Here is a 25714-nt window from a genome sequence, read left to right as displayed (position 1 = left end):
AAAAGGTATGACAAACCTAGACAGCATATTAAAAAGCAGAGACATTACTTTAGCAACGAAGGTCCGTCGAGTCAAAGCTATAGTTTTTCCAGTAGTCATGTATGGATGTGAAAGATGGACCATAAAGAAAGCTGAGCACCAAAGAATTGATGCTTTTGAACTGACATGTTGGAGAAGACTCTTGAGAATCCATTGGCCTGTAGGAAGATCAAACCAGTCAGTAATAAAGGAATATTCATTGGAAGGACCGATGCTGAAGCTGAAGCTCCAATACTTCGGTCACCTGATATGAAGAACTGACTGTTTAGAAAAGAAGCTGGGAAAGACTGAAGGCAGGAGGAGAAGGAGACGACAGAGGATGAGATGGTTGGATGGCATCATCAACTCAATGGACATGAATTTGAACAAGCTCCGGGAGTTGGCGATGGATAGGGAAGCCTGTGTGCTGCACTCCATGGAGTTGCAAAGAGTCAGACACCACTGAGTGACTGAACTGAACTGAACTGAATAGTTGGAAGGTTATCCAACTATTAGTTTGCAGCAATTTTGAAACTTTTAAATATTTCCTTTATCTGGGTGCTATTAAATGTGTTTGGCTCTGTGAAAACAAGTGTTTGATAAAATGCTTGTGTGAGAAATTGTGTATGTGCTGGCAAGCTTGTTGCAAGTTCTTAGCTACAGTTTGTCCCAGGCATTGCAGGGGTAAAGAATCCACCTGTCAATGCAGGATAAGCAAGACACAGGTTCCATCCCTGGGTGAGGACGATTCCCTGGAGGAGGAAATGGCAACCCACTCCAGTATTCTTGTCTGGATAATTCTAAGGACAAAAGCACCTGGCAGGCTATAGTCCATGGGGTCACAAAGAGTTGGACACGACTGAACATACACACAGCTGGACTTTGTAATCAGGGATTTTAATGAATCCTGGAACCTTATACCTCAGGAGGGATTTATCTTTGGTTTTAAGACTCTTTTAGTAGTGTCTTTTACATCTTTGTTTCTCAAACTATAAATCAAGGGATTCAGCACTGGGATGATGATGGTGTAAAACACAGATGATTTTATCAGTGTTGGGAGAATATGGGTCGTGAGTAAATGGAGAGCAGAGTTCCCTGGTAGATGGCCACGGATGTCAGGTGAGAAGCACAGGTAGAGAAGGTCTTCTTCCTCCCGCTGGAAGAACAGATCTTTAAGACTGAGAGGAGAATGTAAAAGGAGGAGATGATGATGACGATGAAGCAGATAAATTCCACTGAGCTGCCGTATGTGGAGAGAAGTCACTCATTAAGTGATGTGTCTGTGCACAATAACTTAAGCAAGGGAGGGAGGTCACAGAAAAAATGAGTAATGACATTTTTATCACAGTATTTCAGAATAAATGCAAAGGATGTGTGCACCAGGGAACTCCTATTGCCTCCAAAGTATGACAAGACGATCAACCATATGCAGATACCACAAGACATCACAGCCGTGTACAGTAAAGGGTTACAGATGGCAACATAGCAGTCATATGCCGTGGCAGCCAAGATAAAGGACTCAGTATCTGCAAAAGTACAGAAGAAATAGAACTGCAGGGCACAGCCATGACAGGAAATTGAGTTGTTGTAAGAGAGGAAGTTGACAAGCATTTTGGTAACGATGACTGAAGAATAGCAAAGGTCTACAAAGGATAGGTTACTAAGGAAAAAATACATGGGGGTTTGAAGATGCGGATCAACCCTGATTATCATCATCTATCCAATGTTCCCCATTAAAGGCACAGAGTACAAAGTCAGAAACGACAATCTGCAGTTCAGGACGAGTTGGAAACCCTAACAGAACAAACTCTGTCACCAAGCTATAGGTTCCATCCCAAAAGTCCGTATGCTGTGCTGTTTTCTTCTTATGAGAATTCTAACATCCTAAGATGCTATGTTGATAGAAGGAGAAAAAGAATAGATATAATTATAAGGTTATTTTATTGTTTCAACAAAAAAAACAAGCAACCAAGTCAAGAGTCCCAGACCAAATCTCCTTCCAAATATAAATTCTGAGAAGCATATTTCAGAATCTAATAGCTTTATCTCATGGTCGATAGTTTTTTTGTTTGATTACTAGCTAGTTCTTCCACTGGACAGACATCTGCAGATAACATCTCATATTTCTTACTTTTTTTAATTCTCAAGTATAGACCTATAGCTAGTACAGAAGATTAAATGAATAATGAAGTAATAAATGAAATGATGATAAGAGGAAAATATATCTGTTATTAAAAATATGTTAACTTGAGTACATCTTGTACTGATAATTCTAGAACAATGTACTCCTTCTGTCCAGTATTTAATAGATAGTAGTGTGTTGTACTCTTGACTGTAATTAGAGTGATACAATGAGATATAATTCAGCTATTAAAAAATAATAAAAGCAAAAATGATATTAGTGAAATGAAAGTAAATGTCAGTAAACATCAGCTGAGAACATGTTTTAGACAGAAACGAGTTTAAGGCAGTTCCTTAAATCCTGTCAAGATACTAAGTCAAGGTGATTAAAGTGATTAACTGCTTTTCTCTGGCATTCTTTATCATTCTTGGCTTCTAGTAAGTACAGCATAAATATTAGATGACTGAGTAAAGCAGGCAAAAAATTAGTATTAATTTAACTTCTCACCTTTAAAAATCACTCTATATAGCCTCCTCACTAATTATATATGTGAGCAAACACAAATAACTGTGTTTACTTTTTATCCTAATATAATTCAGGATAATTGAGTCTAAGAATTTTGTCAATTTCTGTTTCCATAATCTCAGAGATTTTCTGGAAGCAAGGAGAATTTGAACATGACTTTGAAATATAAGACTTTTTATTGTAACCTTGAAGGATGACTTGGAAATCTATAAAACAAGCAAGTGAAACCTCCAATGAGCTTTGTTACTAGTGCCACAGTTGGCTAGAACAAATGGCTGGGATCATTCTCTCACTTATATAAAATTATTGAGACAGCTACAGGGCTAAGAACTTCATTGTTGTAATATCATCTAATCACTAAAAGTATGCTCTACCATAGGCACAGAAAAGTCTAAGAGAATTAGAAGGGTTAGGATGCTGTCTTATTACCTTAAAGAATGTGAATGAGATGCAGTACCTTGTTAGAATAGTAATTAATTTATTCTTATTTTGCCTATTTTCAAGGTAATCAGAGTGTTTAGAAATGATAAGACCTAAATTTAGAGTTAATAAGCATTTGGTTAGAATCTCATATTAGCCACGTGGACTGTATGACCTTGCACAATTATGTGTGTGTGTGTGTGTGTATGTGTATAGAGAGAATCTGCTATACTTAATACATATACTATATGTATATTATTACATATAACATTATATATATTTAAAATTTTACTATAATAATGACAACAGTATTTCACATGGTTTCTCTGCCAGGTTAAATTAGGAAAACTATCTATGTACACTTTCTTGCTGTCTCGCTTTAGATAGACTGGCACATAATAGGTAAAGAGTGAAGATTAGTTTCAATTACTCCACTGCTCTCTGCTCAGCAGTGAAGAATCCATTTGCCAAAGCAGGAGATGTGGGTTCAATCCCTGATCTGGGAAGACCTTCTAGAGAAGGAAATGGGAACCCACTCCAGTTATCCTTACCTGGAGAACCTCATGGACAGAGAAGCCTGACGGGCTACAGTCCATGGGGTCACAAAGAGCTGGACACAACTTAATGACTGAACAACAGAAACAGCTCCACTGCTCTCACTTATCCCTAGCTAATAATTAGAACTATGTCATAGATTTTTAAAATAATAGTTATCATTTATATAATGATTGTGATATGAAATGCAATATTCTAAACACTTTACATATAATTTGTTTACTTGTCACACAAAAGTATACTAACAAAGTTTCACAGCAGTTGCTGTCACTGTCATCTTTCTCTTACAGTTGAGGGAGCTAAAGCACCGAGAGCTGGAGAGCTAAGCCGTGATGAAAATAAGATTGGAGCCCAGGCTCCTGCCTCCAAAACTTCAAGACAGATTGGCTGTGTAAGCTGGATTCTCATTATTGGTTCTGTATATTGCATGGGAACATTGAAGCTTAATGTTCCGAGTCACTCCGCAAGTAGTTGACAGGTATAATTCAAATTCAGATATGTGTGAAGTCAGAGTTCACGAGGACAGCCATGAAGGTGCTTAGAGAATTAACAGTGCGGCCTCCGTGAGACAGGCTGTGGTGCAGGCTTGCCGAAGGCAGGGCAGAATGACTCAGTTATTTCCTGAAAACACAGTCCATTGCTCTCGACTCACAGTGAGCATCCTTCCAATAGACCAAGAAGGGTTTCCCTGGGGGCTCAACCCTTAAAGAATCTGCCTACAATACAGGAGAATGCCTGCAATTCAGGAGACCTGGGTTTGATCTCTGGTCAGGAAGACTCTCTGGTGAAAGAAATGGCAACTCATTCTAGTATTCTTACCTGGGAAATCCAATGGACAGAGGAGCCGGCCGGGGCCACAGTCCATGGGGTTGCAAAGAGTTAAACACGACTTAGTAACTAAATCACCTCTACCACCACCACCACCATCCATGTAGAGAAACGTGAGTGAGAAGAGAAGCACTAAGGGAAAAGTCAGAGATGAGAGTGAACCTTGGATTCTTGCTTCCAATGGGAATGACCAAAAAGATTCAATCAAACTTAAGTGATTCGCTAAATTTTTCATAAATGTATAGCAAAACAATGTTAGAATAGAAAATAAATTAATTGATACTATCATCTTTCAGTTCGCTACATGGTAGCCAATCATGTTTCAGTTTATTTCTGTTAACAGAAAAAAAATTATTTAAACAAGGTGAGTGTCTCAGATCCCTGTAGAAGCTATAGAAGAATGACACAGGTAGATTTATTTGTGGATAATATGCTAATACATATGATTTTGTAACTATTTTGACACATGTCAGTGGTTTCAGATCCATAAAAGTCTATTTTTGCATCAATAAAGCCAATCTGGTAAACACAGAAGCTACTTACCAAAGAAGGAGACATTTTCCTATTACCTAGATGAATAATTTCACCAATAGAACCAACGACTTTTATATACATTCTCAAGTCATTAGGGACCTAATAACTGAAGATTCCAAACATGTTCATTTCCAAGAGATTCCTAGGGAATAATTAGTAGGTTATTGTGAATTATTATTTTGAAACAGCTTCATAATTATAATAGCAATTCTATTAGTGTTAGTTTGAAGAGGCAATTTTTACTCTCAGTAATATTGTGGTTGTTTTTTTCTGACACTTGAAATCCCACTAGAGTTCTACACTCTAATACTGTAGAGGTTCTTTTAAATAGTTCATATATGTTAAAATGTAGCTCTCATTTAAATTATTTCAAAAACCACATGGAAGTTCCTAAAAATGTTACTTGATATCCTCAGCACTGAAGTGTAATATTTTTTGTTGCACTGAAGGGTGAGACCAGCGGGGGCTGCTATAGAACCTGTTATCGTAGGTGCTTTCTGAGAAGATGAAAGGACTTTATTTTTTAAAAATTATCTATCTACCTATCTATTTACTTTTGGCTGTGCAGTGTCTTCCTTGCTCTGCATGGGCTTTCTCTAGTTGCAGAGAGTAGGGCTACTTTCTGTTGCAGACAATGGGCTCTAGACCGTGGGCTCTAACATCACAGGTTCAGCAGTTGCGGTGCACAGCTTAGATGGAATGTGGCTTGTGGTTATCTTCCTGGACCAGAGATTGAACCCATGTCCTCTGTAGTGGCAGGTGGACTCTTAACCACTGGACCACCAGGAAAGTCCCAGAAAGACTTAAGAGTCATATGCCTGAGAGCATCAAAAGGAGGCAAAACCATCCCAGTTACTAAATACAGTTTTTCATCATCAACTTGATTGTTCTAATGTGCGTTTTGTATGACAGTTTCACTAAACCAATAATATTTCAGCTGCTCTCAGAAAAACTTGCAGAACTTTTGGTAATTACACAGTACTAGGAGAAGGCAATGGCACCCCAATCCAGTACTCTTGCCTGCAAAATCCCATGGATGGAGGAGCCTGGAAAGCTGCAGTCCATGGGGTCACTGAGGGTCAGACACGACTGAGCGACTACACTTTCACGCATTGGAGAAGGAAATGGTAACCCACTCCAGTGTTCTTTCCTGGAGAATCCCAGGGACGGGAGAGCCTGGTGGGCTGCCGTCTATGGGGTCGCACAGAGTCGGACATGACTGAAGCGACTTAGCAGCAGCAGCAGAGTACCCAATCTGGAAATTTGCATGGCTACAAACACAGAGCCGTCTTCCTTTCACAGCATTTGCCAAATTTTAAATTGCTTGAAGTGGGGAGTTAAAAGATGTGTCAAAAACCTCTGAAATACAAGAGTAAACAATTCTGTATTACTTTCGTGTTGAAGAGACTAAGAAAGCTCAAGTACTTATGTGAAAGTCCTAGATCACTATGCCCTAGTAAGAGGGGTGAACTGGAGATACAGTGCATGTTGCCAAAATCAAAAGAATCAGTTTTCTATTGAATGGAGCTTATCACTCTTAATTACATCAGAAAAATAATTGAAGCTTCACTGATTTGAGAAATCCTATAGAACATCTTTGTTTGTTTACAGTAATAAATTACTAAGCATGATAACAGGAAATATTTTATGCCCATACAAGAGGGAAAATGCCAAAAGCAAATACACATTGAACCAAAATTGGAGTTGGCAAGCAAGAATTTTAAAATAATTCTAAAAACATCCTAAAGAAAATTGTCAAAAAAAATTGAAAATGACAAAAGTTGGGAGGCATTCCGCAAACGATTGGGAACCTTAGAAAATAAAATTGAATTGAAAAATGCATTTAAATTAGCAACTTATTGAATGGATTTATTGATACATTGAATTTTAAAAAGCAAGGAATTGGATGAAAAGTGACAAGGCCAAAAGGGTTTGTATTAAGGACCTTTGGTTTGGAACTTGCAACTAATGTGGTAAAGGAGATCATCAAGAAAATTGCTGCTGCTGCTGCTGCCGCCAAGTCGCTTCAGTCGTGTCCGACTCTCTGCGATCCCATAGACGGCAGCCCACCAGGCTCCCCTGTCCCTGGGATTCTCCAGGCAAGAACACTGGAGTGGGTTGCCATTTCCTTCTCCAATGCATGAAAGTGAAAAGTGAGAGTGAAGTCGCTCAGTCGTGTCCGACTCTTCGAGACCCCATGGACTGCAGCCTTCCAGGCTCCTCCATCCACGGGATTTTCCAGGCAAGAGACTGGAGTGGGGTGCCATTGCCTTCTCCAATGCATGAAAGTGAAAAGTGAAAGGGAAGTCGCTCAGTCGTGTCCGACCCTCAGCGACCCCATGGACTGCAGCCTTCCAGGCTCCTCCGTCCACGGGATTTTGCAGGCAAGAGTGCTGGAGTGGGGTGCCATTGCCTGCTACTTCCACTCAAATACTTAAATGCTCACCATGAACCAGCGTGAAGAAAACAGAGTTTCCTAGCAAATGCTCTTTCACACTGGCACTGCTTGAGAGGAATGAACTTAAATAAAAGTGTTTCCCATATACTGTAGATCCTAGAATTCTTACAACTTTCAGACAGTAGATGGCACCAGAGACAACTATCTGCCTATGGGACTCTCTAGGAAAGAACAGTGGAGTGGATTGCCGTACTCTCCCCCAGGGGCTCTTCCTGACCCAGGGACTGAACCTGCATCCCCTGCAGCTCGGCAGGCAGACTCTTTACTGCTGAGCCACTGGGGAAGCCTGAATCCCTTTATACACAGAGTCATATACATATTTCCAGAAGGAGTCGAATGCAGTTAATATCTTGAAAAAATTGTATGAGATCGCCGAGCTACCCTATGAGTAGTCAAGTAAAGTATCTTGTGTCCCTTTAGAGGTGAAAGGCAGTTGAAATAGGCACTGAACAGAACATATTAGCTAAATCTGGCTGTAGAATACTTAACACTTGCTAATGGAATGAAGTCAGTAATTTCATTGCTATTGCCTATGGAACCTTCGTAGCTGGGGCTACGGCGTGAAGTTTGTGATCATACGGTGTCATTCATTATTTCCATTTTATGGCCCGGCCAAGCTGAGTTGTAAAATGGAGACCTGTTGGGAGCTGATCCCCGCTCTTCCTGAATCCACTTGATCTGGAGAAAGGGAATGGATGAAGGTGGAAGACAAAGCAAGGACACAAACCAAGGGCCCCAGGGCATTGCGCGGTTCCTCTGCGCCGGGTGGGGTATGCGTCCTTCGTCCTTGTTCCTTGCAGCTTGTACACCGGGAACTAGGAACACGCTGCCTCTGGACCAGCCTGTACTCTCTGAGCCCAGACGGCCTGACCAGAGGCAAAGCAAAGGTCCTCCTGGCTTCCTGGGGAGACCAGGGCTGCTGGGGCCCCCATCACCTCCCACTACAGGAGGGTCCAGCTTCTGGCCATTCTCTCCCAGATGATCCCCAGCCTGAAGCTGGGGCTGTGCAAGGCCAGCCCCCAAGAGGAGGCGTGCAGGGAGCCTGCGGGCGGACAGGTCTGCGCAGGCTCGCCAGGCCTCGCTCTTTACACAGCCCCACGGCCGCAAGCTGCCAGTGTCAGCCCAGAGAGTCTGCTCCCCAGGTTCGGGCTGCAGAGACTGGTGCGGGTACAGAAGGACGGGGAAGACAGAAGAGGAAGGCGCTTTCTGGTCCTAATTACTAAAAAAAAATTTCCCCTTCTCTTTCAAATGGTTCTTGTATAATAAGTTTAAGTCTTAGAGGACCCCCTTTTATTTTACACTGGGTCATTTCAACTGTTTTAACTGTGTGCTTTAAAAGCTGTCCATGACTTGCCTCTTGAGAAACCTATATGCAGGTCAGGAGGCAACAGTTAGAACTGGACATGGAACAACAGACTGGTTCCAAATAGGAAAAGGAGTATGTCAAGGCTGTACATTGTCACCCTGCTTATTTAACTTCTATGCAGAGTACATCACGAGAAACACTGGACTGGAAGAAGCACAAGCTGGAATCAAGACTGCCGGGAGAAATATCAATAACCTCAGATATGCAGATGACACCACCCTTATGGCAGAAAGTGAAGAGGAACTAAAGAGCCTCTTGATGAAAGTGAAAGAGAAGAGTGAAAAAGTTGGCTTAAAGCTCAACATTCAGAAAATGAAGATCATGGCATCTGGTCCCATCACTTCATGGCAAATAGATGGGGAAACAGTGGAAATAGTGTCAGGCTTTATTTTGGGGGGCTCCAAAATCACTGCAGATGGTGATTGAAGCCATGAAATTAAAAGACGCTTACTCCTTGGAAGAAAAGTTATGACCAACCTAGATAGCATATTCAAAAGCAGAGACATCACTTTGCCAACAAAGGTCCGTCTAGTCAAAGTTATGGTTTTTCCAGTGGTCATGTATGGATGTGAGAGTTGGACTATAAAGAAAACTGAGTCTCAAAGAATTGACTCTTTTGAACTGTGGTGTTGAAGACTCTTGAGAGTCCCTTGGACTGAAAGAAGAGCCAACCAGTCCATCCTAAAGGAGATCAGTCCTGGGTGTTCATTGGAAGGACGATGCTGAAGCTGAAACTCCAATACTTTGGCCACCTGATGCGAAGAGTTGACTCATTGGAAAAGACCCTGATGCTGGGAGGGATTGGGGGCAGGAGGAGAAGGGGACAACAGAGATGAGATGGCTGGATGGCATCACCAACTCAATGGACCTGAGTTTGAGTGAACTCTGGGAGTTGGTGATGGACAGGGAGGCCTGGCGTGCTGCGATTCATGGGGTCCCAAAGAGTCAGACACGACTGAACGGCTTAACTGAACTGAATCAAACATCAAATATGGAGTCAGACTCCTTGTTACAAGTTTCTTTTCATGAACCGTAGCATACATGTGCAGCTGAGCAGTTCTATCAACTTAATTCCTGACACTAAACTTTTTGGATAATGGCTTTCCTTCACTTTGTAACTCTGTCAGTGAATATTGTTGTTGTTTAGTCCCTAAGTCATGTCTGACTCTTTTGCCACCTCATGGACTATAACAGGCTCCTCTGTCCATGGGATTTCCCAGGCAAGAATACTAGAGTGGATGGCCATTTCCTTCTCCACGGGATCATCCCCACCCAAGGATTGAACCCTTATATCCTGCTTGGCAGGTGGATTCTTTACCACTGAGCTTCCAAGGAAGACTGTCAGTGAATATAAATATATCTGAATACATATGCATTGCATATATACTTTTTACATTTAAATATAAATATATAAAAATCTTAAAACTCTGTAATAAACAAATCAACAGCACAAGTAATAAGGTTGAAAAAAATCTAATGAAAAGAAAACAACAACAAAAAACAATGTGCAGATACTTAATGCTGGTGATGATTTAATACAAGTGAACTTCTGTGCATTTCTCATAGGAATGAGAAATTGAGACAGCTTCTCTGAAGGTTGGTGGTTCATTATAAAGTTACTCGAATACTTACAAAACACATTTATCCAGAAGTCCCACTTTATAGAGAAATGAAAACTTGTATTTACACAAAATCTATTACCAAACATTCAGGGTAGCTATAACAGTGAAATTCTAGAAACGGCCACGTGTTCTTCACCCAAGGAATGAGTAAACAAACTCTGGTATATTACAGAGTGTGAGACACTACTGAGAAATATAAATAAACTATATTGATGCAGGCAGCAATATGCTAAATGCTTTATGCAAAGTGAAAATTCAGACTTAAAGGCTTTATGATTCCATTTATATGATATTTTGAAAAAGGCAAATGGACAGAGGACTGGTCAGCTGGTAGTAAATTGGTAGGGTATTAACTAGAGAGACGAAAAATGAGAATTTTGGAGAGTTATCAAGCTGTTCTGTATTTTGATCATGTTTTGGTAACATAACTGTGGATTTGTCAGACTTCTCAAAATGTTTACAACAAAAAAGTGCATTTTAATTTGCATGCAAATTTAAAATATTATAGAATATATTTTTAAATGTTACCAGTTAATGAAAACATCTCTATGATATTATATATGGCCATTCCCCTGAACGAGTCTAAAGAGGACCTTTTATCCTCATTTAACAATCAATTAACTTTGACAACTAGACTGCCATGGTCATCCTGTGGGTTGAGAAATAATCTCAGTTAGATGCTGGGAGGAGGTCTTTGTTGTTCCTGGGTCACTTGTTTGTCACAGACACTCTCATACACCTAATCAATACAGTTTGCAGACAGGGACACACAGATGATGACAGTAAAATTTAATGTTAAAACAAAACATGTCTGTTATGTCATAGTTGTTTGAATGATACATGCACAATACTGTTAAAATTGTGCTATATTTCAAATATGATAAAGTGATCCTTTCCAGACTAGAGAACAACCCACTCTTCTTTAAAGGCTATTTATAAATATTTAACTAATTTAATCTTAATGATAAAATTTTAGTCATTGGAACTTATTATCATGATTGGCTGAACATTCAAAGGAAAGATATATTGAAATGTAACTATAGGTCAGTACCAATATAAGTATTATTAATCAGAAGCAGAGCATATCAAGAAAAGTTGGTGAGAATACATGGGAGAACTAAACAAAAAAGAGCTTCATGACCTGGATAACCACAATGGTGTGATCAGTCACCTAGAGCCAGACATCCTGGAATGCGAAGTCAAGTTGGCCTTAGGAAGCACCACTACGAACAAAGCTATTGGAGGTGATGGAATTCCAGTTGAGCTATTTCAAATTCTAAAACATGATGCTGTGAAAGTGCAGCACTCAATATGCCAGCAAATTTGGAAAACTCAGCAGTGGTCACAGGACTGAAAAAGGTTAGTATTCATTCCAATCCCAAAGAAAGGCAATGCCAAATAATGTTCCAACTACCGCACAATTGCACTCATCTCACACACTAGCAAAGTAATGCTAAAAATCCTCCAAGCCTGGCTTCAGCAGTACATGAGCCATAAGCTTCCAGATGTTCAAACTGGATTTAGAAAAGGCAGAGGAACCAGAGATCAAATTGGCAACATCCATTGGATCATTGAAAAAGCAAGAGAGTTCCAGAAAAAATCAACTCTGCTTTATTGACTACGCCAAAGCCTTTGACTGTGTAGATCAAAACACACTGTGGAACATTCTTAAAGAGGTGGGGATACCAGACCACCTGACCTGCCTCCTGAGAAACCTGTATGCAGGACAAAAAGCAACAGTTAGAACTGGGCATGGAACAACAGACTGGTTCCAAATTCGGAAAGGAGTATGTCAAGGCTGTATATTGTCACCCTGCTTATTTAACTTCTATGCAGAGTACATCATGAGAAACGCTGGACTCGATGAAGCACAAGCTGGAATCAAGATTGCTGGGAGAAACACTAATAATCCCAGATGACACCACTCTTATGGCAGAAAGCAAAGAAGACCTGAAGGGCCTCCTGATGAAAATGAAAGAAGAGAGTGAAAAAGTGGGCTTAAAGCTTAACATTCACAAAAATAAGATCATGGCATCCAGTCCCATCACTTTGTGGCAAATAGATAGGGAAACAATGGAAACAGTGACAGATTTTATTTTGAGGGACTCCAAAATCACTGAAGATGGTGACTGCAGCCATGAAATTAAAAGATGCTTGCTTCTTGGAAGAAAAGCTATGACCAACCTAGACAGCATATTAAAAAGCAGAGACATTACTTTGTCACCAAAGGTCCATCTAGTCAAAGTTATGGTTTTTCCAGTGGTCATGTATGGATGTGAGAGTTGGACTATAAAGAAAACTGAGTCTCAAAGAATTGACGCTTTTGAACTGTGGTGTTGAAGACTCTTGAGAGTCCCTTGGACTGCAAGGAGGTCAAACCAGTGAATCCTAAAGGAAATCAGTCCTGCATATTCATTGGAAAGACTGATGCTGAAGCTGAAACTCCAACATCTTGGCCACCTGATGTTAAGAGCTGACTCATTTGAAAAGACCCTCATGCTGGGAAGATTTAAGGCAGGAGAAGAAGGGAACAAAAGAGAATAAGAAGGTTGGATGGCATCACTGACTCGATGGACATGCATTTGAGTAAGCTCTGGGAGTTGGTGATGGACAGAGACATCTGGCGTGCTGCAGTCCATAAGGTCACAAAGAGTCAGACACGACTGAGTGACTGAACTGAATTGAATAGAATCATAAGCTGTGGAAATAGTTTTCCCAACTTTGGTTTTACCATTATTTCAAATAATGATGATGGGGTCGTATTCTTTGTAAGCCACATTGTAAATAAAATCTGCAAAGCCTGCATATTCAACAATGCTTTTTAATGTTAAAATCATATAGGAGTAGCAACAAACTGGATGACAAAATGAAACACTTTTTTAAAAATAGTAGATATTTGTGCAAAAATGCTGTTAAATATCTAGCTATAGGATTTTTAATTATGAAATCCACACCTACAGAAGCATGCAGTTCTTTTCTTTAAAATAAGACCTCTTTAACTGCTCTCGCATTGACACCATGAGTATATTAAATTCTTGCAAAGTACTAATGAGATGTGTCTGTAGTCACAGCTGATTACTTTCACAGAAGTTCATATATAAGATGAAGTTGTGTTGAATACATACACAGCAGAGGAAAGCACTGTTTAAACACTGAAGTGCTCAGTCATAACACACACATTAAAATACCAAAACCTGCATTTCTACCACAGAAGAGTTTCTTCACCAGCTGAAAAGCCACTAAAAAGGTATTGTCTACCACCACCAAACACTGTGAAACATGAATGTGTATTTTTCTTCTTTAGAATCATATTCAAGCCTGTGTAACAAAACACATTTATTTATTTCACACGGCAACACTTCTGGTGGGATGGTATGGTTAGCCATGTGCTTTTAAATAAGCTTCATATTCATTTTAATTTTCTTTAAAAGAATGAAAGGAAAAAATAGTAGCTAAATGACTTGCTCTACATCTGGTAAGGAGAAGATTAAAAACCAGTGATCGAACTCCTGGGACAACAGTGTTCCACGATTTCATAAAACCTTCTTTACTAAGTAATGCCTGTGTATGGAATCTAAAAAAAATGATACTGAAGAACCTATTTGTAGGAAAGGAACAGAGACGTGGATGTAGGGAATGGACTTACACATTTGGGGAGGGAGAGAGTGAGATGAATGGAGGAAGTTGCATCAACATACATACACAATAAGGCATGAGATGGGTAGCCTGTGGGAAGTTGCTGGGCAGCACAGGGAGCCCAGCCTCAGGTGATGACCTGGAGGAATGGGAGGAGGAGGGGAAGGAGCGGACACAGGAATAATTAAGGCTGATCTGTGCGGTGCTGGAGAAGACTCCTAAGAGTCCCTTGGACTGCAAGAGGATCCAACTAGTCCATCCGAAAGATCAGTCCTGGGTGTTCATTGGAAGGACTGATGCTGAAGCTGAAACTCCAATACTTTGGCCACCTGATGTGTAGAACTGACTCATTTAAAAAGACTCTGATGCTGGGAAAGATTGAAGATGGGAGGAGAAGGGGACGACAGAGGATGAGATGGTTGGATGGCATCATTGACTCGATGCACGTGAGTTTGAGCAAACTCCAGAAGATGGTGAGGGACAGGGAGGCTTGGTGTGCTGCAGTCCATGGGGTCACAAAGAGTCAGATATGACTGAGCAACTGAACTGAACTGAAAAATATAGTATAAAAAGAAGTGGTTAACTTCTAAACTGGGAAAGTAGAGATCTTTAAAACTTTCTCTAATAATCCTGTGGCCAGTATTTAAAACATTTTAAAATAAACTCATCACACTACTGTTTTCAGTAATAATTTTCTCAGTGCGGCAATCACATCCTTGTTCCAAAGGCTGTATATCATGGGATTGAACATCGGAGTCACTATGGTGTAGATCAGAGAGAGGAGTCTGTCAGTTCCTGCAGAATGACTGGATTGGGGCCTTAAGTAGGTAATGGTAGCAGATCCAAAGAATAAAAGCACAACCAACAGGTGAGAAGAACACGCGGAAGGCTTTGGCTCGCCCTCTGGCTGTTGGCGACCTCAGAAGAGTGGAAATGATTCTGCTGTAAGAGGCAAGGATCAGCAAAAAGGGACAGCAGCAAACAACAGAGCTACTGCATAGGCTGACAGCTCGTGTGCAGAAGTGTCTCCGCAGGCCAGCTTCAGAATGGGGGGAATGTCACAGAAGTGGTTAATCTCGTTCGAATGACAGAAACGCAGAGAGAAGATCTGGCACGTTTGCCCTGTCTGCACTGGGATTCCACTGATCCAGTAGCCCACAGCCAGCTGGAGGCACACCTTTGGGGTCATGACGAGGGGATAGTGCAGAGAGCCACAGATGGCCATGCAGCGGTCATAGGCCATCACCGCCAGGAGGAAGCACTCAGTAGCCACCAGTGTAAGGAAGAAGCACATTTGGGCAGCCCAGTCCAGCACAGAAATGCTTCTGTCCTGAGTCCAAAGATTCACCAGAATCCCAGGGAGAGTGATGGACACAGAACAGATTTCCAAGGAGGAAAAGTTTGCCAGGAAGAAATACATGGGTTTATGCAGTGCTATGTTGAGCCTCGTTATTATTATGAAGAGACCATTTCCAATTAAAATAATGATGTAAGTGATGGTGAACACCCCAAATGGTAACCCTTGGAGGTCTGAAAGGTCAGGAAACCCCGGTAGTGCAAATTGTGTCCCTGTGGACACGTTGTCTTCTGCTTCCATCTCTTCATATTGCCTCTGTGGGAATGAGTCAATCAGAGACACTGTCATTTCATTTTTATTGACTCTTGTTTTTTGTGTATAAACTTGATTATATGTCTTCTTACTTTTCATTTCCCTATAAAAACCAAACTTATAATGCCGGGTGCTCTAAAAGTAGAGAGAAGTATACTTTTATTTATCATTAAATCTATCTGTAAGAAAAAACTTCAGTCTCTGCTTTCTCTACAATATATTATTTTATTGCTTTGATTCTAAAGACATGTGGTTGCAATTTTGCTATTCATCTGAACATTTAAAAATTCAAATTGAAAATTATGTTCAATTGTAACAACGATTTCGTGTTTTCAACAATTGATGTGCTATTTTCACCTCTCTATTCTGTTTTCCATTATTATCAATTCAAAATTAATTTTATTGTTCCTGTAAATATTTTGTAAGCCACTTAAAATTGTTTGGGGGATAAAGATAGTTAATTTTTTAAATGATGATCTTCCAGTGGTATTTCCAAATCGTGTTTGTCTTTGACGTTATGTATATTTAGCCCTTTTACTATAAAACCAAATCAGTGAGCTGACCATTGGGTATTATGGGATACTATTTATTTTTTTAAACTGTGTATTTCAATGTAATGTCTATAAAAGCAACATTTTTTAAATATAGAATTTCTGTTTTTATTCATTTATTTATTTTAGTTTGGCCACAAGGCACGTGAGATCCTAGTTCCCAGACTAGGGATCAAATCTGGATCCTTGCAGTGGAATCAGGGGGTCTTAACCACTGGACCTCCAGGGAAGTCCCAGTAGTCATAATTTTTATTCAGATTTTCCAGCTTGGACAAAAGAATCCTTAAGCTGATCTTTCTGTCCAGGAACACCCAAGAGATAAGAGTAGGTACATCTGGCACTTATGTTCCAGCTAGGAGTTCTAACTAGAATGCTCACCCCTCACACATGTACTGCATGAAAGAAACATCAGCCGCAATTCGTCTCTGAGATCTTCCTAAATTACTCACATCCTTGATAATTGCTGTTGTTCTGCTGGCCCCATTTAATTCATTCATTCTTATGGGTTTTCTGTTTTGTTTTGTTTTGCATTTTTGTGTATGTTTGTTTATGTGAACGTGAATATGTTGAGCTGAGGTTGCCCATCTTCATTAAGTACTTGTCCTTTGCTATAGAAGATTTTAAGCTTCTTGTGATATTCTATACATCTTTCTATGGAGTATATAGTATATTTTCTCACAAAAGCAATTTCTTAATTTACTGAATAAATTAAAATGAGTCAACTTGTTTCTTTACAATAGACCCCAAGATGTAAGCGAGGATTTCTACCCAAAATTCAAAACAACCTCCTGTACCCTCCTGTTTTATTTACTTATTTAATTCAGTGTAGACTGTAGTACTTGGATACTGATTAAAATTGCTTGTTGAAAGAATCATCAGTCTTTTTAGACCAGTACAGTTCAAGTGTAGAGAGTGTGTGTGTCTAGAAATTATACTCTTTTCACCCGCTTTTGTAGCAGTTGCAAATTACATCATCGTTTTCAGTATATCATACATAACTTCCATGGTATATGTTAACTAATTTGAAAGTTCACAGAGACGAAGCCACTGCAAAGAAGAGACACACCTATAGCCATATTCTAACAGTTTTAAGTGAGGACGAGGGTCAACATTTCAGCTACAGCAGTGTAGATACACACATGGGGCAGAAGGAACAGTCCATCAACACTTGAGCATCCCAAGGAATTCCTTTTCCCTAGGAAAAGGAAAGCTGAATACGAATCTGTTTTGTCAGCTACAGTATTTCAGACTACTTGTATATATTTATATTTTACATATAATATATATTAAGGATCAGAAGGTATTTAAACTTAATTTATTATTATACAATTTTCCCAGTGAAAATGTGATTTTAAGAAATATAAAAATGCTTTGGCTGAGTCTTTAAAATGATCAGAAACAGGGGTCTGATAGGTGGCATTATTAAGATATGATGTTATGTGTATAAGACTATGAAGCAGTGCCTATTTTTTTCATTACTTTATCCTGACACCTTTTTCCATGTCTATTCACCTATTTAATTTAAATTATAGTGTAATACTTGGAAACTGATTAAAATTGCTGGTTGAATGAGCCATCAGTCTTTTCAGTCCATTATGCATCATGCCCTGCCTTTGATGAGTTAACCTCTGCCTTCAGAAACTACCATCAGTGTTTTTTTCTTTTATTGTATCTTCTTTCTGTATAAGGTTTTCTCTTATTTTTTGGACTTCTGTCTAAATTATTCCTTTCTGTTTAAGTAGGATAATACATTTGAATATCCCTAGGTCAAGAAGATCCCCTGGAGAAGGGAATGGCTACTCACTCCAGTATTCTTGCCTGGAGAATTCCATAAACAGAAGAGCCTGGTGGGTTACAGTCTATGGGGTCACAAAGAGTCAGACATCCCTGAGCTACTAACACTTTCATTTTTTCACACAGGGTAGTACATTTGAAAACCATACTGAAACTCAGGTTCAAAAAATAGCCAGAAGTCAAAAAACAGAACTTGCAATCAAAAATAGTGTTCTTAATTTACTGAAATATTTTTTTATTCTTAACTTTGCTTTTCTTTGTCAAATGGAGCAAGATTTTATGAACCTTAAGTGGAATTATCAATGTACAATCGTATTTAAAGTAAGAAATATTAAGGCTATTCAAATCCTACCCAAGTTACACTTAGTTTATAAACTCAGTCTCATCAAAATTTTTCTTCTCAAATCTTGCAATGTCACTGCTGGTTTCCAACTTCCGGAAACCTTTAGATAGCACAACTACTACACTCAGAAAGAAGAGCCATAAATTGTTCAGGTTACGTAGCCACGTTTGTTTTTATCCAAATAACTCATGTTTGCTTTTCTGGTATTTCCACTATGTGAGGATTATAATAAGCATGTACATCTATCATTTAAATGTACATGGTGCTATTGAAAGCAAGTTTGTAAAATCAAATTGAAGATAGGAAATAGAGGTATAAAACTGGTGACTCCAGAAGTCTAATTCCTTGTGTGCTGCAGTCCATGGGGTCACAAAGCATCGGAACTGAGTTCCTTATTTGAAGCTTCTAAAGATTAAAATGAAAACATACCAAAATCTCTTTCATATTGTCAGATTCAGTTACCATAAAAGTTATTTTTAACAAACAGGATTTGATGTAAATAGGGTGAAAAATCCTTTTAATAAAGTTCATTTACAATCTTATTCCTTAGTTATATACAATTAATTTTAATGAGATATTGCCAGATTTAATACAAGCAAACTTCTTAAATACATACTTAACACATAGCAATCACTTAATAAAAGTTAGCATTTAAATTATTATGATAGTGAGGCAGAGGTTGGTAAACTTTAGTATACTGGCCCTCTATATTATAAAGTACTTTTGTAATTTTTTATTTGATAATATAATGATGTGGGTCAGAAAAGTAAAAAGGCTATCTGAATCAGGGTTTTGAAATTAAACAACAATAACAACAAAAGTTTCCTTGCTAAATTTTCTGAAATGAGTGTTTTTTGCCTGATGTTACATATAAACCGGTACATTTAAAACTAAATTCGACATTGGACCAAAATGAGGCATGTTCACCTCTTTAGATTGAAGTTAAATATAATGCTTACCTTTATTAATTGAGTTATTGAGTTAAAAGCTGATAGAAACTGTGAAAGGTTTTTGTGCCTTTTTTTTTTTTTTTTTTGGCAGTTAGGTAATTCGTGATACCAAGAATTTGATACTAGGCTTAACCGCCCTCTAAAATATCTTCTATATTCATAACAAATAGGTCTCTTTAAATAGGAATTATTCTTACCCTTGGGATCAGCTTCTTCCCCAGGTCACTTTCTAATTGAGCTAAACCTTTCTGCCTGCCACTCAAGAAGTTTGGTGCAACAAGCAAAACCATACCTGTCTACACCATGTGTTCTCTACATTCTCTATATCTCTTGCTGATTTTTGTAATTACTAAGAAATATAAGCACTGTAAAACAATAATTCATGATGATATATTATTTTTATAAAATAAAAATGGTCTAAAAAGATGTAAATATACACTGTCTTACAGGGAATTTTGTTTTTCTGACATTAAGTGTTCTGCAGTAAGAAATTCAGGACTGTCAGGGCAGCTGTGTCATCTTCAATACAGATATTCCATCTCTACATCCACATGAGCTGGATAGTCCTCACTGCCTCCCAGACTACGGGGGGATACAGAGGAACGCTCATTCACTCCTTTTTAGATGTACAAACTGCAAACAGAATACTGAATTTCCAGGCATGACCCCTCATATCAACATTAGTTACAATATCAGACTAAACTGGAAGAGAGGACGGAAATATTTCTAGCTGTGCTGCCGTGTATCCGGCCAAGATTCCCATTTCTATCAACTGCCCTTAGTTGTCACAAACTAAAGCTCCAAGAAGTTACTGTATTGTCTCCCCAGCCAAGCATGCCCTTAAGTTAATTGTGGCAACTCTTGGTACAGTGATTATAAAGTATTTAATAAAATAAAGATGGTCTAAAAAGATGTAAATATACACTGTCTTACAGGGAATTTTGTTTTTCTGACATTAAGTGTTCCGCTGTAAGAAATTCAGGACTGCCAGAAAATAAAGAACTGTATTTTCTCTAGCACACCCTACAAACACACAGACACAAACTCACACAATGCAATGGAGAAGAATATTAGATTTAACTATACAGAGTAGGAATAGATTTATACTCTTATGAAGATTAATAATTAAAGAGATAGTTTAAAAATTTGATGCGCTGCATTGAAAGCTATTCAAAAGTTATATATATAACACGAATTTGGAATTATATCATTTTGTAATTTGTTTTATTTAACTCTAACAATTGAAATACGTGTTTAGCATAATCTCATTTTTGTTTTCATTTGTATTTTGATAATGACTAATGACAGTGACTATCCTTTATCTGATCATTTGACTTCTGTTTATCTCCTTTAGTAAAGTATCTATTTAAGAGTTTTGTACACTTGGTGAACATTTAGATGACTTCCATGTCCTGGCTGTTGTAAATAGTGCTGCAGTGAACATTGGGGTCCATGTGTCTTTTCGAATTGTGGTTTTCTCAGGGTATATGCCCAGTAGTGAAGTTCTTGAGTCAATGGCAGTTCTACTTTTTTAGTTTCTTCAGGAACCTCCATACTGGTCTGCACAGTGGCTGTATCAATTTAAGTTCCCACCAACAGTGCAAAAGGGTTCCCTTTTCTCCATACCTTCTCTAGCGTTTCTTGTTTGTAGATTTTTGATGATGGCCAGAGAGCTAGTGGGAGCCTGCTGTAAAGCACAGGGAGCTCAACTCAGTGCTCTGCGGTGACCTAGAATGATGGGATGTCAGGGGTCGGAGGGAGGGGATGTATGCAGGCATATAGCTAACTCTCTTCACTATACAGTAGAAACTAACACAATACTGAATAGCAGTGATACTCCAATGAAGGAAAAAAGAGAAATCTTGTACACTGATGTTAGATTGCTTCTTTTCTTCCTGTTGGTTTTGAGAGCTCTTTGCATAATCTTTCTATATATTTCTTATTTGAAATGTGTGACTTTCAAATATTTTCCCTTTTAGCTTGTATTTTCTATTTGGGCTTCCCTGATAGCTCATTTGGTAAAGAATCTGCCTGCAATGCAGGAGACCTCGGTTTGATTCCTGGGTCGGGAAGATTCGCTGGAGAAGGGATAGGCTACCCACTCCAATATTCTTGGGCTTCTCTTGTGATTCAGCTGGTAAAGAATCTCCCTGAAATGAAAGAGACCTGGGTTCAATAACTGGGTTGGGAAGATCCTCTGGAGAAAGGCAAGGCTACCCACTCCAGTATTCTGGCCTGGAGAATTCCATGGACTGTATAGTTCATGGGGTCACAAAGAGTCAGACACAACTGAGCAACTTTCACTTTCATTTTATATTTGTGAAGACAATTAAGACAACTGACTCCTCCTTTAGAGACCTTTCAAAAACATTTTGCTGACTTTATCTTAATGATAAAATTTTAGATGTAAGAGTTTATTAAGACTGTATGAATATTCAAAACAAAGATAGATTGAAAATAAGTACAGATCAGGGCAGATACAGGTATTGTTAACAATGTCTCTTGAAATCATTTTTATCTTTGGGCTACTATTTCAAGTAATGATGAAGGGGTCACACTTGTTATGAACCAAGTTATAAGAAAAGTTCAAGGCCTGCAGCTTTAACACTGCTTGTAGAATTATACAACAACAAAATTGATTATAAAATGAAATATTATTTAAAATGTAAGAGATTTGTCTAACAACTGCTTTCAGATCATCAAATTCCTAGCTGTGGAATATCATAATTATGAAAGCCACACTTACAGAAGCATGCAGTTCTTTTCTTTGAAATATCAAGAGATCATTCCAGGGCCTTTCTTACTATTCTTCCCATTGCCATTGTGGATATATTAAATTGTTGCAAAATGCTTATGAAATGTGTCTATATTCACAGCTGTCTACATCCACAGAAGTTCAGAAGTCGGATGAAGTTGGGTTGAACGCATGCACAGAATAGAAAAGCACACTTTCCTTGGAACATCCAAAATGTCAGTCATAACACACACACTAAGAGTATTAAAACCCGAATTATTCACCTGCTGAAAAGAATGAAGTGATGTCATTTGCAACAACATGGGTGGACCTAGAGATTGTCATACTGAGTGAAGTCAGACATAGAGAAATATCGCATGATATCATTCACATGCAGAAATTTAAAAAAAAAGTGACGAACACACTGCTATACTTAAAATGGATGTTGAATGAAGACCTACCTACTGCTCAATATTATGTAACAATGTAAACGGGGAAAGAGTTGGAAACAGAAAAGGTACATGTATATGTATAATTGAATCACTTGCTTTACACATGACATTTGGTGAATTTAGGGAACAGCACTATTTCCATGACGTTGTGATTCGTGTTTTCCTAAATTTCAGAAACAAAACTGCTGTCATTATCTTTATCATCACCATTATAATCCTCATCCTAGATTACATTGCAGACTATATATATAAAAGTATATAAATATACAAAACATTCAATTAGAAGGTATATATGCATATAGACACTATGAATAAAATGCATAAATAACTAAACCTAGTACGTCATATTTACTGCCTAGATATTAAAGGAAGCAAATGGACTGAGACATGAACTATAACTAGTTTCACGACAGGAGCTATCATTGTCTTATACACATGTGGACAATTATAATTAAAACAACAAAAGAGCATACTGTCCAAAGCACTGCCAGCGGACGTATTCTCTAAATAAGTTGTTGAGTGTGTGTGTGTGTGTGTGTGTGCGCGCGCTCGTGCGCGCACTCAGTCGCTCGGTCGTATCTGACTCTTTGGGACCACCTGGACTGTAGCCCACCAGGCTCCTCTGTTCATGGAATTTCACAGGCAAGAAGACTGGAGTGAGTTGCCGTTTCCTGTTCCAGGGGATCTTCCTGACCCAGGGATTGAACTCGTGTCTCTTGCATCTCCTGAATTGGCAGGCAGATTGTTTACCACCGTGCCATCTGAATGGAATTGGAGGATACCTGTTAATGATTCTATTGACAGATGCTCATTTTCCTTGTGAATATCAGTTCAAAGGTTTAAAAATTATATCACTTATAGAAGGTTAAAACTATGGAGGATTAGGCAAGGCACACTATTGTAAACACAATTGTGGAAACTGCAATTCTGAAAAGAACTTTTAACATTTTCTTCACATTAAAATGCATATATTTTATTTTATTTTTTTAAATATGAATTAACATTGGGGTAGTTTGGAAGGCAGTGATAAAATAATTCAAAGCAGATTATTTGGGGGTCAAAATTGCTACATAGAATATAGAAATATGTACAAAGTAAAAGTGTTAAGACAAACAGGGAGATTCTTCTATAACACGCAGTTAGGAAAAGTACTCAGTACATGAAAAATTTTGTTTTGTTACGATGATTGAAGTAATTCCTCATGAGGGTACAGTGGGCTAAATAAACATACTCCTAGTGTCTATTGATTCTTTGAAGTTTCTAGATTTTGCCTGGAGTTGACATAGGGAAAGGTCACATGCATTTGTTCATTCGCTTGTTAAATTACTCCTTCAAATAGTCATTACTTAACTGCTACTGGTCAGTTTCCATGCAACTGAAACAAAAAATGCCAACAATAGGAGTGGAAAAATAGAAGCTGTGATTTAGGTAAGGAATCTTGCATGTTTTAAGGTATATTTAAGCCAAAAGTCTTAAGAGCTTGAATTCTATTTTGTTTTTTTCATAAATTATGTCATGAACATTGTTCTTTATTCACAATACAGGATTCTTTAGGTATGAAATATTGAAGACAATTTGACTAATTATCCCACCAGGCACCTGTGTCTGTGGGGATTCTCCAGGCAAGAATACTGGAGTGGGTAGCCATTCTCCCCTCCGAGGGATCTTCCCAACCCAGAGATCAAACCTAGGTCTCCCGCATGGAAGGCAGATTCTTTACCAGCTGAGCCACCAGGGAAGCCCAATAAATATTTAGGCACAGTCAACTGTGGGTTATTTTAAAGTATCTAAAAGTATCTTATAAGCTAGAAATAGTTGTTTTTAAGGGGAAAATATAGATATTTAAAATCTTTCTCTGATAATTGTGTGACAAACAGCTAAAACATTTATAAATATACTCATCACACCATAATTATATGTTTCCAGTCACACAGTGGAGTCCAATTCTTTGCGACCCCATGGACTGCAGCAAACCAGGCCTCACTGTCCATCCCCAACTCCCGGAGCCTGCTCAGATTCATGTCCATTGAGATGGTGATGCCATCCAACCATCCTGTCTTCTGTCATCCCATCTCCTCCTGCCTTCAATCTGTATTTTAAGTAACAATTTTCTCAATGCAGCAATCACATCCTTGTTCCGAAGGCTGTATATCGTGGGATTGAACGTCGGAGTCACTATGGTGTAGATCAGAAAGAGGAGTCTGTCAGTTCCTGCACAATGACTGGATTGGGGCCTTAAGTAGGTAATGGTAGCAGATCCAAAAAATAAAAGCACAGCCAACAGGTGAGAAGAACACGCGGAGAAGGCTTTGGCTCTTCTCGCTGTTGGCAACCTCAAAATAGTGCAGACGATTTTACTGTAGAGGCAAGTATTAATATAAAAGGCACTGCAGCAACCAGCAGAACTGCTACACAGACTGAGAGCTCAGGTGCAAAAGTGTCTCCACATGCCAGCTTCAGAATGGGGGGAATGTCACAGGAGAAGAGGTTAATCTCGTTCTAATGACAGAAACACAGAGAGAAGATCTGGCACGTTTGCCCTGTCTGCACTGGGATTCCACTGACCCAGCAGCCCACAGCCAGCTGGAGGCACACCTTTGGGGTCATGACCAGGGGATAGTGCAGAGGGCCACAGATGGCCACGCAGCGGTCATAGGCCATCACCGCCAGGAGGAAGCACTCAGTGGCTCGGAGGATAAGGAAGAAGCACATTTGGGCAGCCCAGTCCAGCACAGAAATGCTTCTGTCCTGAGTCCAAAGGTTCACCAGAATCCCAGGGAGACTGACGGACACGGAACAGATTTCCAAGGAGGAAAAGTTTGCCAGGAAGAAATACATGGGTTTCGGCAGAGCTGGGTCAAGCCTAGTTAGTATTATTATGAGACTATTTCCAGTTAAGATAATGGTGTGAATGGTGGAGAACACCCCAAAGAACAGCCCTTGGAGGTCTGGAAGGTCAGAAAACCCCAGGAGAACAAGTTGTATCACTGTGGATACGCTGTCTTCTGCTTCCATCTCTTCATATCTCATCTGTGGGAATGATCCAATCAGAAATACCATTATTTCACTTTTTGACTTCTGTTTCCTTATGCATAAACAGGATGCTATGTCCTCTTATTTTCCCAGTTCCCTATAAAAACAAAACCTATTACTGATAAGAACTGTGAAAGTGTAGTGAAATATATTTTTCATTAATA

General features: G+C 39.0%; 3 pseudogenes; all 3 read right to left on the bottom strand.

The window, feature by feature from the left end:
* Nucleotides 1-940: 940 nt before the first annotated feature.
* LOC120879411 lies at nt 941-4301 on the bottom strand (annotated as a pseudogene).
* Nucleotides 4302-14751: 10450 nt separating this feature from the next.
* LOC120879410 lies at nt 14752-15729 on the bottom strand (annotated as a pseudogene).
* Nucleotides 15730-19872: 4143 nt separating this feature from the next.
* On the bottom strand, nt 19873-25553 carry LOC120879409 (annotated as a pseudogene).
* Between the last annotated feature and the right edge of the window lie 161 nt (nt 25554-25714).

Source organism: Oryx dammah, unplaced genomic scaffold (assembly GCF_014754425.2).
Source record: "Oryx dammah isolate SB20612 unplaced genomic scaffold, SCBI_Odam_1.1 HiC_scaffold_20, whole genome shotgun sequence".
NCBI classification, from domain to species: domain Eukaryota; kingdom Metazoa; phylum Chordata; class Mammalia; order Artiodactyla; family Bovidae; genus Oryx; species Oryx dammah.
This window is presented reverse-complemented; position numbering and strand designations above follow the sequence as displayed.